Below are 13430 nucleotides of genomic sequence, written 5' to 3'. Positions count from 1 at the left end.
CGCGAATGTCTCGGGCCGTCGAGGTCTGCTGCTTTGTCATAAAAGGGAGTTTCGAAGGGCATGTCATGGGTGCGATCATACCAGCACTAATGCACCGGATCCCATCAGAACTCCGCAGTTAAGCGTGCTTGGGCGAGAGTAGTACTAGGATGGGTGACCCCCTGGGAAGTCCTCGTGTTGCACCCCTTTTATTTTTTGCCCGCTTTTTTATTTTTTGATAACATTTATTTTTTATTTTTCGGCTTTTGGCTTTTCCTCTTCGGATAATTTTTTTCCCCCGAAAATAAACTGAGTCCGGAGACTGGCGGTGCCATGCCGCATAGCGGAACAGCGCGTTGAATCCTACGCCAGAACGGCCCCGGCAGCGCGAATGTCTCGGGCCGTCGAGGTCTGCTGCTTTGTCATAAAAGGGAGTTTCGAAGGGCATGTCATGGGTGCGATCATACCAGCACTAATGCACCGGATCCCATCAGAACTCCGCAGTTAAGCGTGCTTGGGCGAGAGTAGTACTAGGATGGGTGACCCCCTGGGAAGTCCTCGTGTTGCACCCCTTTTATTTTTTGCCCGCTTTTTTATTTTTTGATAACATTTATTTTTTATTTTTCGGCTTTTGGCTTTTCCTCTTCGGATAATTTTTTTCCCCCGAAAATAAACTGAGTCCGGAGACTGGCGGTGCCATGCCGCATAGCGGAACAGCGTGTTGAATCCTACGCTAGAACGGCCCCGGCAGCGCGAATGTCTCGGGCCGTCGAGGTCTGCTACTTTGTCATAAAAGGGAGTTTCGAAGGGCATGTCTTGGGTGCGATCATACCAGCACTAATGCACCGGATCCTATCAGAACTCCGCAGTTAAGCGTGCTTGGGCGAGAGTAGTACTAGGATGGGTGACCCCCTGGGAAGTCCTCGTGTTGCACCCTTTTTATTTTTTGCCCGCTTTTTTATTTTTTGATAATATTTATTTTTAATTTTTCGGCTTTTGGCTTTTCCTCTTCGGATAATTTTTTTCCCCCGAAAATAAACTGAGTCCGGAGACTGGCGGTGCCATGCCGCATAGCGGAACAGCGCGTTGAATCCTACGCCAGAACGGCCCCGGCAGCGCGAATGTCTCGGGCCGTCGCGGTCTGCTGCTTTGTCATAAAAGGGAGTTTCGAAGGGCATGTCATGGGTGCGATCATACCAGCACTAATGCACCGGATCCCATCATAACTCCGCAGTTAGGCGTGCTTGGGCGAGAGAAGTACTAGGATGGGTGACCCCCTGGGAAGTCCTCGTGTTGCACCCTTTTTATTTTTTGCCCGCTTTTTTATTTTTTGATAATATTTATTTTTAATTTTTTGGCTTTTGGCTTTTCCTCTTCGGATAATTTTTTCCCCCCGAAAATAAACTGAGTCCGGAGACTGGCGGTGCCATGCCGCATAGCGGAACAGCGCGTTGAATCCTACGCCAGAACGGCCCCGGCAGCGCGAATGTCTCGGGCCGTCGAGGTCTGCTGCTTTGTCATAAAAGGGAGTTTCGAAGGGCATGTCATGGGTGCGATCATACCAGCACTAATGCACCGGATCCCATCAGAACTCCGCAGTTAAGCGTGCTTGGGCGAGAGTAGTACTAGGATGGGTGACCCCCTGGGAAGTCCTCGTGTTGCACCCCTTTTATTTTTTGCCCGCTTTTTTATTTTTTGATAACATTTATTTTTTATTTTTCGGCTTTTGGCTTTTCCTCTTCGGATAATTTTTTTCCCCCGAAAATAAACTGAGTCCGGAGACTGGCGGTGCCATGCCGCATAGCGGAACAGCGCGTTGAATCCTACGCCAGAACGGCCCCGGCAGCGCGAATGTCTCGGGCCGTCGAGGTCTGCTGCTTTGTCATAAAAGGGAGTTTCGAAGGGCATGTCATGGGTGCGATCATACCAGCACTAATGCACCGGATCCCATCAGAACTCCGCAGTTAAGCGTGCTTGGGCGAGAGTAGTACTAGGATGGGTGACCCCCTGGGAAGTCCTCGTGTTGCACCCCTTTTATTTTTTGCCCGCTTTTTTATTTTTTGATAACATTTATTTTTTATTTTTCGGCTTTTGGCTTTTCCTCTTCGGATAATTTTTTTCCCCCGAAAATAAACTGAGTCCGGAGACTGGCGGTGCCATGCCGCATAGCGGAACAGCGTGTTGAATCCTACGCTAGAACGGCCCCGGCAGCGCGAATGTCTCGGGCCATCGAGGTCTGCTCCTTTGTCATAAAAGGGAGTTTCGAAGGGCATGTCTTGGGTGCGATCATACCAGCACTAATGCACCGGATCCTATCAGAACTCCGCAGTTAAGCGTGCTTGGGCGAGAGTAGTACTAGGATGGGTGACCCCCTAGGAAGTCCTCATGTTGCACCCTTTTTATTTTTTGCCCGCTTTTTTATTTTTTGATAATATTTATTTTTAATTTTTTGGCTTTTGGCTTTTCCTCTTCGGATAATTTTTTTCCCCCGACAATAAACTGGGTCCGGAGACTGGCGGTGCCATGCCGCATAGCGGGACCAGCGCGTTGAATCCTACGCCAGAACGGCCCCGGCAGCGCGAATGTCTCGGGCCGTCGAGGTCTGCTGCTTTGTCATAAAAGGGAGTTTCGAAGGGCATATCATGGGTGCGATCATACCAGCACTAATGCACCGGATCCCATCAGAACTCCGCAGTTAAGCGTGCTTGGGCGAGAGTAGTACTAGGATGGGTGACCCCCTGGGAAGTCCTCGTGTTGCACCCCTTTTATTTTTTGCCCGCTTTTTTCTTTTTTGATAACATTTATTTTTAATTTTTTGGCTTTTGGCTTTTCCTCTTCGGATAATTTTTTTCCCTCGAAAATAAACTGAGTCCGGAGACTCGCGGTGCCATGCCGCATAGCGGAACAGCGCATTGAATCCTACGCCAGAACGGCCCCGGCAGCGCGAATGTCTCGGGCCGTCGAGGTCTGCTGCTTTGTCATAAAAGGGTGTTTCGATGGGCATGTCATGGGTGCGATCATACCAGCACTAATGCACCGGATCCCATCAGAACTCCGCAGTTAAGCGTGCTTGGGCGAGAGTAGTACTAGGATGGGTGACCCCCTGGGAAGTCCTCGTGTTGCACCCCTTTTATTTTTTGCCCGCTTTTTTATTTTTTGATAATATTTATTTTTAATTTTTCGGCTTTTGGCTTTTCCTCTTCGGATAATTTTTTTTCCCCCGAAAATAAACTGAGTCCGGAGACTCGCGGTGTCATGCCGCATAGCGGAACAGCGCGTTGAATCCTACGCCAGAACGGCCCCGGCAGCGCGAATGTCTCGGGCCGTCGAGGTCTGCTGCTTTGTCATAAAAGGGAGTTTCGAAGGGCATGTCATGGGTGTGATCATACCAGCACTAATGCACCGGATCCCATCAGAACTCCGCAGTTAAGCGTGCTTGGGCGAGAGTAGTACTAGGATGGGTGACCCCCTGGGAAGTCCTCGTGTTGCACCCTTTTTATTTTCTTCTCCACTTTTTTATTTTTTGATAATATTTATTTTTAATTTTTCGGCTTTTGGCTTTTCCTCTTCGGATAATTTTTTTCCCCCGAAAATAAACTGAGTCCGGAGACTGGCGGTGCCATGCCGCATAGCGGAACAGCGCGTTGAATCCTACGCCAGAACGGCCCCGGCAGCGCGAATGTCTCGGGCCGTCGAGGTCTGCTGCTTTGTCATAAAAGGGAGTTTCGAAGGGCATGTCATGGGTGCGATCATACCAGCACTAATGCACCGGATCCCATCAGAACTCCGCAGTTAAGCGTGCTTGGGCGAGAGTAGTACTAGGATGGGTGACCCCCTGGGAAGTCCTCGTGTTGCACCCCTTTTATTTTTTGCCCGCTTTTTTATTTTTTGATAACATTTATTTTTTATTTTTCGGCTTTTGGCTTTTCCTCTTCGGATAATTTTTTTCCCCCGAAAATAAACTGAGTCCGGAGACTGGCGGTGCCATGCCGCATAGCGGAACAGCGCGTTGAATCCTACGCCAGAACGGCCCCGGCAGCGCGAATGTCTCGGGCCGTCGAGGTCTGCTGCTTTGTCATAAAAGGGAGTTTCGAAGGGCATGTCATGGGTGCGATCATACCAGCACTAATGCACCGGATCCCATCAGAACTCCGCAGTTAAGCGTGCTTGGGCAAGAGTAGTACTAGGATGGGTGACCCCCTGGGAAGTCCTCGTGTTGCACCCCTTTTATTTTTTGCCCGCTTTTTTATTTTTTGATAATATTTATTTTTAATTTTTTGGCTTTTGGCTTTTCCTCTTCGGATAATTTTTTTCCCCCGACAATAAACTGGGTCCGGAGACTGGCGGTGCCATGCCGCATAGCGGAACAGCGTGTTGAATCCTACGCCAGAACGGCCCCGGCAGCGCGAATGTCTCGGGCCGTCGAGGTCTGCTACTTTGTCATAAAAGGGAGTTTCGAAGGGCATGTCTTGGGTGCGATCATACCAGCACTAATGCACCGGATCCCATCAGAACTCCGCAGTTAAGCGTGCTTGGGCGAGAGTAGTACTAGGATGGGTGACCCCCTGGGAAGTCCTCGTGTTGCACCCCTTTTATTTTTTGATAACATTTATTTTTTATTTTTCGGCTTTTGGCTTTTCCTCTTCGGATAATTTTTTTCCCCCGAAAATAAACTGAGTCCGGAGACTGGCGGTGCCATGCCGCATAGCGGAACAGCGCGTTGAATCCTACGCCAGAACGGCCCCGGCAGCGCGAATGTCTCGGGCCGTCGAGGTCTGCTGCTTTGTCATAAAAGGGAGTTTCGAAGGGCATGTCATGGGTGCGATCATACCAGCACTAATGCACCGGATCCCATCAGAACTCCGCAGTTAAGCGTGCTTGGGCGAGAGTAGTACTAGGATGGGTGACCCCCTGGGAAGTCCTCGTGTTGCACCCTTTTTATTTTTTTCTCCACTTTTTTATTTTTTGATGATATTTATTTTTAATTTTTCGGCTTCTGGCTTTTCCTCTTCGGATAATTTTTTTCCCCCGAAAATAAACTGAGTCCGGAGACTGGCGGTGCCATGCCGCATAGCGGGAATAGCGCGTTGAATCCTACGCCAGAACGGCCCCGGCGGCGCGAATGTCTCGGGCCGTCGAGGTCTGCTGCTTTGTCATAAAAGGGAGTTTCGATGGGCATGTCATGGGTGCGATCATACCAGCACTAATGCACCGGATCCCATCAGAACTCCGCAGTTAAGCGTGCTTGGGCGAGAGTAGTACTAGGATGGGTGACCCCCTGGGAAGTCCTCGTGTTGCACCCCTTTTATTTTCTGCCCGCTTTTTTATTTTTTGATAATATTTATTTTTAATTTTTCGGCTTTTGGCTTTTCCTCTTCGGATAATTTTTTTCCTCCGAAAATAAACTGAGTCCGGAGACTGGCGGTGCCATGCCGCATAGCGGAACAGCGCGTTGAATCCTACGCCAGAACGGCCCCGGCAGCACGAATGTCTCGGGCCGTCGCGGTCTGCTGCTTTGTCATAAAAGGGAGTTTCGAAGGGCATGTCATGGGTGCGATCATACCAGCACTAATGCACCGGATCCCATCATAACTCCGCAGTTAGGCGTGCTTGGGCGAGAGAAGTACTAGGATGGGTGACCCCCTGGGAAGTCCTCGTGTTGCACCCTTTTTATTTTTTGCCCGCTTTTTTATTTTTTGATAATATTTATTTTTAATTTTTTGGCTTTTGGCTTTTCCTCTTCGGATAATTTTTTCCCCCCGAAAATAAACTGAGTCCGGAGACTGGCGGTGCCATGCCGCATAGCGGAACAGCGCGTTGAATCCTACGCCAGAACGGCCCCGGCAGCGCGAATGTCTCGGGCCGTCGAGGTCTGCTGCTTTGTCATAAAAGGGAGTTTCGAAGGGCATGTCATGGGTGCGATCATACCAGCACTAATGCACCGGATCCCATCAGAACTCCGCAGTTAAGCGTGCTTGGGCGAGAGTAGTACTAGAATGGGTGACCCCCTGGGAAGTCCTCGTGTTGCACCCCTTTTATTTTTTGCCCGCTTTTTTATTTTTTGATAACATTTATTTTTTATTTTTCGGCTTTTGGCTTTTCCTCTTCGGATAATTTTTTTCCCCCGAAAATAAACTGGGTCCGGAGACTGGCGGTGCCATGCCGCATAGCGGAACAGTGCGTTGAATCCTACGCCAGAACGGCCCCGGCAGCGCGAATGTCTCGGGCCGTCGAGGTCTGCTGCTTTGTCATAAAAGGGAGTTTCGAAGGGCATGTCATGGGTGCGATCATACCAGCACTAATGCACCGGATCCCATCAGAACTCCGCAGTTAAGCGTGCTTGGGCGAGAGTAGTACTAGGATGGGTGACCCCCTGGGAAGTCCTCGTGTTGCACCCCTTTTATTTTTTGCCCCCTTTTTTATTTTTTGATAACATTTATTTTTTATTTTTCGGCTTTTGGCTTTTCCTCTTCGGATAATTTTTTTCCCCCGAAAATAAACTGGGTCCGGAGACTGGCGGTGCCATGCCGCATAGCGGAACAGTGCGTTGAATCCTACGCCAGAACGGCCCCGGCAGCGCGAATGTCTCGGGCCGTCGAGGTCTGCTGCTTTGTCATAAAAGGGAGTTTCGAAGGGCATGTCATGGGTGCGATCATACCAGCACTAATGCACCGGATCCCATCAGAACTCCGCAGTTAAGCGTGCTTGGGCAAGAGTAGTACTAGGATGGGTGACCCCCTGGGAAGTCCTCGTGTTGCACCCCTTTTATTTTTTGCCCGCTTTTTTATTTTTTGATAATATTTATTTTTAATTTTTTGGCTTTTGGCTTTTCCTCTTCGGATAATTTTTTTCCCCCGACAATAAACTGGGTCCGGAGACTGGCGGTGCCATGCCGCATAGCGGAACAGCGTGTTGAATCCTACGCCAGAACGGCCCCGGCAGCGCGAATGTCTCGGGCCGTCGAGGTCTGCTACTTTGTCATAAAAGGGAGTTTCGAAGGGCATGTCTTGGGTGCGATCATACCAGCACTAATGCACCGGATCCCATCAGAACTCCGCAGTTAAGCGTGCTTGGGCGAGAGTAGTACTAGGATGGGTGACCCCCTGGGAAGTCCTCGTGTTGCACCCCTTTTATTTTTTGATAACATTTATTTTTTATTTTTCGGCTTTTGGCTTTTCCTCTTCGGATAATTTTTTTCCCCCGAAAATAAACTGAGTCCGGAGACTGGCGGTGCCATGCCGCATAGCGGAACAGCGCGTTGAATCCTACGCCAGAACGGCCCCGGCAGCGCGAATGTCTCGGGCCGTCGAGGTCTGCTGCTTTGTCATAAAAGGGAGTTTCGAAGGGCATGTCATGGGTGCGATCATACCAGCACTAATGCACCGGATCCCATCAGAACTCCGCAGTTAAGCGTGCTTGGGCGAGAGTAGTACTAGGATGGGTGACCCCCTGGGAAGTCCTCGTGTTGCACCCTTTTTATTTTTTTCTCCACTTTTTTATTTTTTGATGATATTTATTTTTAATTTTTCGGCTTTTGGCTTTTCCTCTTCGGATAATTTTTTTCCCCCGAAAATAAACTGAGTCCGGAGACTGGCGGTGCCATGCCGCATAGCGGGAATAGCGCGTTGAATCCTACGCCAGAACGGCCCCGGCGGCGCGAATGTCTCGGGCCGTCGAGGTCTGCTGCTTTGTCATAAAAGGGAGTTTCGATGGGCATGTCATGGGTGCGATCATACCAGCACTAATGCACCGGATCCCATCAGAACTCCGCAGTTAAGCGTGCTTGGGCGAGAGTAGTACTAGGATGGGTGACCCCCTGGGAAGTCCTCGTGTTGCACCCCTTTTATTTTCTGCCCGCTTTTTTATTTTTTGATAATATTTATTTTTAATTTTTCGGCTTTTGGCTTTTCCTCTTCGGATAATTTTTTTCCTCCGAAAATAAACTGAGTCCGGAGACTGGCGGTGCCATGCCGCATAGCGGAACAGCGCGTTGAATCCTACGCCAGAACGGCCCCGGCAGCACGAATGTCTCGGGCCGTCGCGGTCTGCTGCTTTGTCATAAAAGGGAGTTTCGAAGGGCATGTCATGGGTGCGATCATACCAGCACTAATGCACCGGATCCCATCATAACTCCGCAGTTAGGCGTGCTTGGGCGAGAGAAGTACTAGGATGGGTGACCCCCTGGGAAGTCCTCGTGTTGCACCCTTTTTATTTTTTGCCCGCTTTTTTATTTTTTGATAATATTTATTTTTAATTTTTTGGCTTTTGGCTTTTCCTCTTCGGATAATTTTTTCCCCCCGAAAATAAACTGAGTCCGGAGACTGGCGGTGCCATGCCGCATAGCGGAACAGCGCGTTGAATCCTACGCCAGAACGGCCCCGGCAGCGCGAATGTCTCGGGCCGTCGAGGTCTGCTGCTTTGTCATAAAAGGGAGTTTCGAAGGGCATGTCATGGGTGCGATCATACCAGCACTAATGCACCGGATCCCATCAGAACTCCGCAGTTAAGCGTGCTTGGGCGAGAGTAGTACTAGAATGGGTGACCCCCTGGGAAGTCCTCGTGTTGCACCCCTTTTATTTTTTGCCCGCTTTTTTATTTTTTGATAACATTTATTTTTTATTTTTCGGCTTTTGGCTTTTCCTCTTCGGATAATTTTTTTCCCCCGAAAATAAACTGGGTCCGGAGACTGGCGGTGCCATGCCGCATAGCGGAACAGTGCGTTGAATCCTACGCCAGAACGGCCCCGGCAGCGCGAATGTCTCGGGCCGTCGAGGTCTGCTGCTTTGTCATAAAAGGGAGTTTCGAAGGGCATGTCATGGGTGCGATCATACCAGCACTAATGCACCGGATCCCATCAGAACTCCGCAGTTAAGCGTGCTTGGGCGAGAGTAGTACTAGGATGGGTGACCCCCTGGGAAGTCCTCGTGTTGCACCCCTTTTATTTTTTGCCCCCTTTTTTATTTTTTGATAACATTTATTTTTTATTTTTCGGCTTTTGGCTTTTCCTCTTCGGATAATTTTTTTCCCCCGAAAATAAACTGGGTCCGGAGACTGGCGGTGCCATGCCGCATAGCGGAACAGTGCGTTGAATCCTACGCCAGAACGGCCCCGGCAGCGCGAATGTCTCGGGCCGTCGAGGTCTGCTGCTTTGTCATAAAAGGGAGTTTCGAAGGGCATGTCATGGGTGCGATCATACCAGCACTAATGCACCGGATCCCATCAGAACTCCGCAGTTAAGCGTGCTTGGGCAAGAGTAGTACTAGGATGGGTGACCCCCTGGGAAGTCCTCGTGTTGCACCCCTTTTATTTTTTGCCCGCTTTTTTATTTTTTGATAATATTTATTTTTAATTTTTTGGCTTTTGGCTTTTCCTCTTCGGATAATTTTTTTCCCCCGACAATAAACTGGGTCCGGAGACTGGCGGTGCCATGCCGCATAGCGGAACAGCGTGTTGAATCCTACGCCAGAACGGCCCCGGCAGCGCGAATGTCTCGGGCCGTCGAGGTCTGCTACTTTGTCATAAAAGGGAGTTTCGAAGGGCATGTCTTGGGTGCGATCATACCAGCACTAATGCACCGGATCCCATCAGAACTCCGCAGTTAAGCGTGCTTGGGCGAGAGTAGTACTAGGATGGGTGACCCCCTGGGAAGTCCTCGTGTTGCACCCCTTTTATTTTTTGATAACATTTATTTTTTATTTTTCGGCTTTTGGCTTTTCCTCTTCGGATAATTTTTTTCCCCCGAAAATAAACTGAGTCCGGAGACTGGCGGTGCCATGCCGCATAGCGGAACAGCGCGTTGAATCCTACGCCAGAACGGCCCCGGCAGCGCGAATGTCTCGGGCCGTCGAGGTCTGCTGCTTTGTCATAAAAGGGAGTTTCGAAGGGCATGTCATGGGTGCGATCATACCAGCACTAATGCACCGGATCCCATCAGAACTCCGCAGTTAAGCGTGCTTGGGCGAGAGTAGTACTAGGATGGGTGACCCCCTGGGAAGTCCTCGTGTTGCACCCTTTTTATTTTTTTCTCCACTTTTTTATTTTTTGATGATATTTATTTTTAATTTTTCGGCTTTTGGCTTTTCCTCTTCGGATAATTTTTTTCCCCCGAAAATAAACTGAGTCCGGAGACTGGCGGTGCCATGCCGCATAGCGGGAATAGCGCGTTGAATCCTACGCCAGAACGGCCCCGGCGGCGCGAATGTCTCGGGCCGTCGAGGTCTGCTGCTTTGTCATAAAAGGGAGTTTCGATGGGCATGTCATGGGTGCGATCATACCAGCACTAATGCACCGGATCCCATCAGAACTCCGCAGTTAAGCGTGCTTGGGCGAGAGTAGTACTAGGATGGGTGACCCCCTGGGAAGTCCTCGTGTTGCACCCCTTTTATTTTCTGCCCGCTTTTTTATTTTTTGATAATATTTATTTTTAATTTTTCGGCTTTTGGCTTTTCCTCTTCGGATAATTTTTTTCCTCCGAAAATAAACTGAGTCCGGAGACTGGCGGTGCCATGCCGCATAGCGGAACAGCGCGTTGAATCCTACGCCAGAACGGCCCCGGCAGCACGAATGTCTCGGGCCGTCGCGGTCTGCTGCTTTGTCATAAAAGGGAGTTTCGAAGGGCATGTCATGGGTGCGATCATACCAGCACTAATGCACCGGATCCCATCATAACTCCGCAGTTAGGCGTGCTTGGGCGAGAGAAGTACTAGGATGGGTGACCCCCTGGGAAGTCCTCGTGTTGCACCCTTTTTATTTTTTGCCCGCTTTTTTATTTTTTGATAATATTTATTTTTAATTTTTTGGCTTTTGGCTTTTCCTCTTCGGATAATTTTTTCCCCCCGAAAATAAACTGAGTCCGGAGACTGGCGGTGCCATGCCGCATAGCGGAACAGCGCGTTGAATCCTACGCCAGAACGGCCCCGGCAGCGCGAATGTCTCGGGCCGTCGAGGTCTGCTGCTTTGTCATAAAAGGGAGTTTCGAAGGGCATGTCATGGGTGCGATCATACCAGCACTAATGCACCAGATCCCATCAGAACTCCGCAGTTAAGCGTGCTTGGGCGAGAGTAGTACTAGAATGGGTGACCCCCTGGGAAGTCCTCGTGTTGCACCCCTTTTATTTTTTGCCCGCTTTTTTATTTTTTGATAACATTTATTTTTTATTTTTCGGCTTTTGGCTTTTCCTCTTCGGATAATTTTTTTCCCCCGAAAATAAACTGGGTCCGGAGACTGGCGGTGCCATGCCGCATAGCGGAACAGTGCGTTGAATCCTACGCCAGAACGGCCCCGGCAGCGCGAATGTCTCGGGCCGTCGAGGTCTGCTGCTTTGTCATAAAAGGGAGTTTCGAAGGGCATGTCATGGGTGCGATCATACCAGCACTAATGCACCGGATCCCATCAGAACTCCGCAGTTAAGCGTGCTTGGGCGAGAGTAGTACTAGGATGGGTGACCCCCTGGGAAGTCCTCGTGTTGCACCCCTTTTATTTTTTGCCCCCTTTTTTATTTTTTGATAACATTTATTTTTTATTTTTCGGCTTTTGGCTTTTCCTCTTCGGATAATTTTTTTCCCCCGAAAATAAACTGAGTCCGGAGACTGGCGGTGCCATGCCGCAAAGCGGAACAGCGTGTTGAATCCTACGCTAGAACGGCCCCGGCAGCGCGAATGTCTCGGGCCGTCGAGGTCTGCTACTTTGTCATAAAAGGGAGTTTCGAAGGGCATGTCTTGGGTGCGATCATACCAGCACTAATGCACCGGATCCTATCAGAACTCCGCAGTTAAGCGTGCTTGGGCGAGAGTAGTACTAGGATGGGTGACCCCCTAGGAAGTCCTCATGTTGCACCCTTTTTATTTTTTGCCCGCTTTTTTATTTTTTGATAATATTTATTTTTAATTTTTTGGCTTTTGGCTTTTCCTCTTCGGATAATTTTTTTCCCCCGACAATAAACTGGGTCCGGAGACTGGCGGTGCCATGCCGCATAGCGGGACCAGCGCGTTGAATCCTACGCCAGAACGGCCCCGGCAGCGCGAATGTCTCGGGCCGTCGAGGTCTGCTGCTTTGTCATAAAAGGGAGTTTCGAAGGGCATATCATGGGTGCGATCATACCAGCACTAATGCACCGGATCCCATCAGAACTCCGCAGTTAAGCGTGCTTGGGCGAGAGTAGTACTAGGATGGGTGACCCCCTGGGAAGTCCTCGTGTTGCACCCCTTTTATTTTTTGCCCGCTTTTTTCTTTTTTGATAACATTTATTTTTAATTTTTTGGCTTTTGGCTTTTCCTCTTCGGATAATTTTTTTCCCTCGAAAATAAACTGAGTCCGGAGACTCGCGGTGCCATGCCGCATAGCGGAACAGCGCATTGAATCCTACGCCAGAACGGCCCCGGCAGCGCGAATGTCTCGGGCCGTCGAGGTCTGCTGCTTTGTCATAAAAGGGTGTTTCGATGGGCATGTCATGGGTGCGATCATACCAGCACTAATGCACCGGATCCCATCAGAACTCCGCAGTTAAGCGTGCTTGGGCGAGAGTAGTACTAGGATGGGTGACCCCCTGGGAAGTCCTCGTGTTGCACCCCTTTTATTTTTTGCCCGCTTTTTTATTTTTTGATAATATTTATTTTTAATTTTTCGGCTTTTGGCTTTTCCTCTTCGGATAATTTTTTTTCCCCCGAAAATAAACTGAGTCCGGAGACTCGCGGTGTCATGCCGCATAGCGGAACAGCGCGTTGAATCCTACGCCAGAACGGCCCCGGCAGCGCGAATGTCTCGGGCCGTCGAGGTCTGCTGCTTTGTCATAAAAGGGAGTTTCGAAGGGCATGTCATGGGTGTGATCATACCAGCACTAATGCACCGGATCCCATCAGAACTCCGCAGTTAAGCGTGCTTGGGCGAGAGTAGCACTAGGATGGGTGACCCCCTGGGAAGTCCTCGTGTTGCACCCTTTTTATTTTTTTCTCCACTTTTTTATTTTTTGATAATATTTATTTTTAATTTTTCGGCTTTTGGCTTTTCCTCTTCGGATAATTTTTTTCCCCCGAAAATAAACTGAGTCCGGAGACTGGCGGTGCCATGCCGCATAGCGGAACAGCGCGTTGAATCCTACGCCAGAACGGCCCCGGCAGCGCGAATGTCTCGGGCCGTCGAGGTCTGCTGCTTTGTCATAAAAGGGAGTTTCGAAGGGCATGTCATGGGTGCGATCATACCAGCACTAATGCACCGGATCCCATCAGAACTCCACAGTTAAGCGTGCTTGGGCGAGAGTAGTACTAGGATGGGTGACCCCCTGGGAAGTCCTCGTGTTGCACCCCTTTTATTTTTTGCCCGCTTTTTTATTTTTTGATAACATTTATTTTTTATTTTTCGGCTTTTGGCTTTTCCTCTTCGGATAATTTTTTTCCCCCGAAAATAAACTGAGTCCGGAGACTGGCGGTGCCATGCCGCATAGCGGAACAGCGCG

General features: G+C 49.7%; 33 non-coding genes and 4 pseudogenes across 33 annotated transcripts; all 37 read left to right on the top strand.

Moving 5' to 3' along the window:
• The first annotated feature begins 67 nt into the window (after positions 1–67).
• On the top strand, positions 68–186 carry LOC149763538 (5S ribosomal RNA). Its single transcript, XR_016410844.1, has one exon. It is a non-coding gene; the product is annotated as a 5S ribosomal RNA (ribosomal RNA).
• Positions 187–432: 246 nt separating this feature from the next.
• Positions 433–551, top strand: LOC149763537 (5S ribosomal RNA). Its single transcript, XR_016410843.1, has one exon. It is a non-coding gene; the product is annotated as a 5S ribosomal RNA (ribosomal RNA).
• A 246-nt stretch (positions 552–797) lies between these two features.
• Positions 798–916, top strand: LOC149763536 (5S ribosomal RNA). The gene has a single exon (XR_016403277.1). It is a non-coding gene; the product is annotated as a 5S ribosomal RNA (ribosomal RNA).
• Positions 917–1162: 246 nt separating this feature from the next.
• LOC149763535 (5S ribosomal RNA) lies at positions 1163–1281 on the top strand (annotated as a pseudogene).
• A 246-nt stretch (positions 1282–1527) lies between these two features.
• On the top strand, positions 1528–1646 carry LOC149763534 (5S ribosomal RNA). Its single transcript, XR_016410842.1, has one exon. It is a non-coding gene; the product is annotated as a 5S ribosomal RNA (ribosomal RNA).
• A 246-nt stretch (positions 1647–1892) lies between these two features.
• LOC149763533 (5S ribosomal RNA) lies at positions 1893–2011 on the top strand. Its single transcript, XR_016410841.1, has one exon. It is a non-coding gene; the product is annotated as a 5S ribosomal RNA (ribosomal RNA).
• A 246-nt stretch (positions 2012–2257) lies between these two features.
• Positions 2258–2376, top strand: LOC149763532 (5S ribosomal RNA). Its single transcript, XR_016408807.1, has one exon. It is a non-coding gene; the product is annotated as a 5S ribosomal RNA (ribosomal RNA).
• A 247-nt stretch (positions 2377–2623) lies between these two features.
• LOC149763531 (5S ribosomal RNA) lies at positions 2624–2742 on the top strand. The gene has a single exon (XR_016410839.1). It is a non-coding gene; the product is annotated as a 5S ribosomal RNA (ribosomal RNA).
• Positions 2743–2988: 246 nt separating this feature from the next.
• On the top strand, positions 2989–3107 carry LOC149763530 (5S ribosomal RNA). Its single transcript, XR_016410838.1, has one exon. It is a non-coding gene; the product is annotated as a 5S ribosomal RNA (ribosomal RNA).
• Positions 3108–3354: 247 nt separating this feature from the next.
• LOC149763529 (5S ribosomal RNA) lies at positions 3355–3473 on the top strand. The gene has a single exon (XR_016400520.1). It is a non-coding gene; the product is annotated as a 5S ribosomal RNA (ribosomal RNA).
• A 247-nt stretch (positions 3474–3720) lies between these two features.
• On the top strand, positions 3721–3839 carry LOC149763528 (5S ribosomal RNA). Its single transcript, XR_016410837.1, has one exon. It is a non-coding gene; the product is annotated as a 5S ribosomal RNA (ribosomal RNA).
• A 246-nt stretch (positions 3840–4085) lies between these two features.
• Positions 4086–4204, top strand: LOC149763527 (5S ribosomal RNA). The gene has a single exon (XR_016403172.1). It is a non-coding gene; the product is annotated as a 5S ribosomal RNA (ribosomal RNA).
• Positions 4205–4450: 246 nt separating this feature from the next.
• On the top strand, positions 4451–4569 carry LOC149763526 (5S ribosomal RNA). The gene has a single exon (XR_016410836.1). It is a non-coding gene; the product is annotated as a 5S ribosomal RNA (ribosomal RNA).
• Positions 4570–4796: 227 nt separating this feature from the next.
• Positions 4797–4915, top strand: LOC149763525 (5S ribosomal RNA). The gene has a single exon (XR_016412242.1). It is a non-coding gene; the product is annotated as a 5S ribosomal RNA (ribosomal RNA).
• A 248-nt stretch (positions 4916–5163) lies between these two features.
• On the top strand, positions 5164–5282 carry LOC149763524 (5S ribosomal RNA). Its single transcript, XR_016410835.1, has one exon. It is a non-coding gene; the product is annotated as a 5S ribosomal RNA (ribosomal RNA).
• Positions 5283–5528: 246 nt separating this feature from the next.
• Positions 5529–5647, top strand: LOC149763523 (5S ribosomal RNA; annotated as a pseudogene).
• A 246-nt stretch (positions 5648–5893) lies between these two features.
• On the top strand, positions 5894–6012 carry LOC149763522 (5S ribosomal RNA). The gene has a single exon (XR_016400513.1). It is a non-coding gene; the product is annotated as a 5S ribosomal RNA (ribosomal RNA).
• A 246-nt stretch (positions 6013–6258) lies between these two features.
• On the top strand, positions 6259–6377 carry LOC149763521 (5S ribosomal RNA). Its single transcript, XR_016410833.1, has one exon. It is a non-coding gene; the product is annotated as a 5S ribosomal RNA (ribosomal RNA).
• A 246-nt stretch (positions 6378–6623) lies between these two features.
• Positions 6624–6742, top strand: LOC149763520 (5S ribosomal RNA). Its single transcript, XR_016403171.1, has one exon. It is a non-coding gene; the product is annotated as a 5S ribosomal RNA (ribosomal RNA).
• Positions 6743–6988: 246 nt separating this feature from the next.
• LOC149763519 (5S ribosomal RNA) lies at positions 6989–7107 on the top strand. The gene has a single exon (XR_016410831.1). It is a non-coding gene; the product is annotated as a 5S ribosomal RNA (ribosomal RNA).
• A 227-nt stretch (positions 7108–7334) lies between these two features.
• On the top strand, positions 7335–7453 carry LOC149763518 (5S ribosomal RNA). Its single transcript, XR_016412241.1, has one exon. It is a non-coding gene; the product is annotated as a 5S ribosomal RNA (ribosomal RNA).
• A 248-nt stretch (positions 7454–7701) lies between these two features.
• Positions 7702–7820, top strand: LOC149763517 (5S ribosomal RNA). The gene has a single exon (XR_016410830.1). It is a non-coding gene; the product is annotated as a 5S ribosomal RNA (ribosomal RNA).
• A 246-nt stretch (positions 7821–8066) lies between these two features.
• Positions 8067–8185, top strand: LOC149763516 (5S ribosomal RNA; annotated as a pseudogene).
• A 246-nt stretch (positions 8186–8431) lies between these two features.
• LOC149763515 (5S ribosomal RNA) lies at positions 8432–8550 on the top strand. The gene has a single exon (XR_016400512.1). It is a non-coding gene; the product is annotated as a 5S ribosomal RNA (ribosomal RNA).
• A 246-nt stretch (positions 8551–8796) lies between these two features.
• Positions 8797–8915, top strand: LOC149763514 (5S ribosomal RNA). The gene has a single exon (XR_016410829.1). It is a non-coding gene; the product is annotated as a 5S ribosomal RNA (ribosomal RNA).
• Positions 8916–9161: 246 nt separating this feature from the next.
• On the top strand, positions 9162–9280 carry LOC149763513 (5S ribosomal RNA). Its single transcript, XR_016403170.1, has one exon. It is a non-coding gene; the product is annotated as a 5S ribosomal RNA (ribosomal RNA).
• Positions 9281–9526: 246 nt separating this feature from the next.
• LOC149763512 (5S ribosomal RNA) lies at positions 9527–9645 on the top strand. Its single transcript, XR_016410827.1, has one exon. It is a non-coding gene; the product is annotated as a 5S ribosomal RNA (ribosomal RNA).
• A 227-nt stretch (positions 9646–9872) lies between these two features.
• Positions 9873–9991, top strand: LOC149763511 (5S ribosomal RNA). The gene has a single exon (XR_016412240.1). It is a non-coding gene; the product is annotated as a 5S ribosomal RNA (ribosomal RNA).
• Positions 9992–10239: 248 nt separating this feature from the next.
• LOC149763510 (5S ribosomal RNA) lies at positions 10240–10358 on the top strand. Its single transcript, XR_016410826.1, has one exon. It is a non-coding gene; the product is annotated as a 5S ribosomal RNA (ribosomal RNA).
• Positions 10359–10604: 246 nt separating this feature from the next.
• On the top strand, positions 10605–10723 carry LOC149763509 (5S ribosomal RNA; annotated as a pseudogene).
• A 246-nt stretch (positions 10724–10969) lies between these two features.
• Positions 10970–11088, top strand: LOC149763508 (5S ribosomal RNA). Its single transcript, XR_016404049.1, has one exon. It is a non-coding gene; the product is annotated as a 5S ribosomal RNA (ribosomal RNA).
• Positions 11089–11334: 246 nt separating this feature from the next.
• Positions 11335–11453, top strand: LOC149763507 (5S ribosomal RNA). The gene has a single exon (XR_016410825.1). It is a non-coding gene; the product is annotated as a 5S ribosomal RNA (ribosomal RNA).
• A 246-nt stretch (positions 11454–11699) lies between these two features.
• LOC149763506 (5S ribosomal RNA) lies at positions 11700–11818 on the top strand. Its single transcript, XR_016408806.1, has one exon. It is a non-coding gene; the product is annotated as a 5S ribosomal RNA (ribosomal RNA).
• A 247-nt stretch (positions 11819–12065) lies between these two features.
• LOC149763505 (5S ribosomal RNA) lies at positions 12066–12184 on the top strand. Its single transcript, XR_016410824.1, has one exon. It is a non-coding gene; the product is annotated as a 5S ribosomal RNA (ribosomal RNA).
• Positions 12185–12430: 246 nt separating this feature from the next.
• On the top strand, positions 12431–12549 carry LOC149763504 (5S ribosomal RNA). Its single transcript, XR_016410823.1, has one exon. It is a non-coding gene; the product is annotated as a 5S ribosomal RNA (ribosomal RNA).
• A 247-nt stretch (positions 12550–12796) lies between these two features.
• Positions 12797–12915, top strand: LOC149763503 (5S ribosomal RNA). Its single transcript, XR_016405384.1, has one exon. It is a non-coding gene; the product is annotated as a 5S ribosomal RNA (ribosomal RNA).
• Positions 12916–13162: 247 nt separating this feature from the next.
• LOC149763502 (5S ribosomal RNA) lies at positions 13163–13281 on the top strand. Its single transcript, XR_016403235.1, has one exon. It is a non-coding gene; the product is annotated as a 5S ribosomal RNA (ribosomal RNA).
• The last annotated feature ends 149 nt before the right edge of the window (positions 13282–13430 follow it).

Source organism: Phoenix dactylifera, chromosome 4 (assembly GCF_051530095.1).
Source record: "Phoenix dactylifera cultivar Ajwa chromosome 4, Ajwa_hap1_PhDact_Kaust_v1.1, whole genome shotgun sequence".
NCBI classification, from domain to species: domain Eukaryota; kingdom Viridiplantae; phylum Streptophyta; class Magnoliopsida; order Arecales; family Arecaceae; genus Phoenix; species Phoenix dactylifera.
The sequence above is the reverse complement of the archived record's forward strand: the minus strand, read 5'-3'. Positions and strand labels throughout refer to the sequence as shown.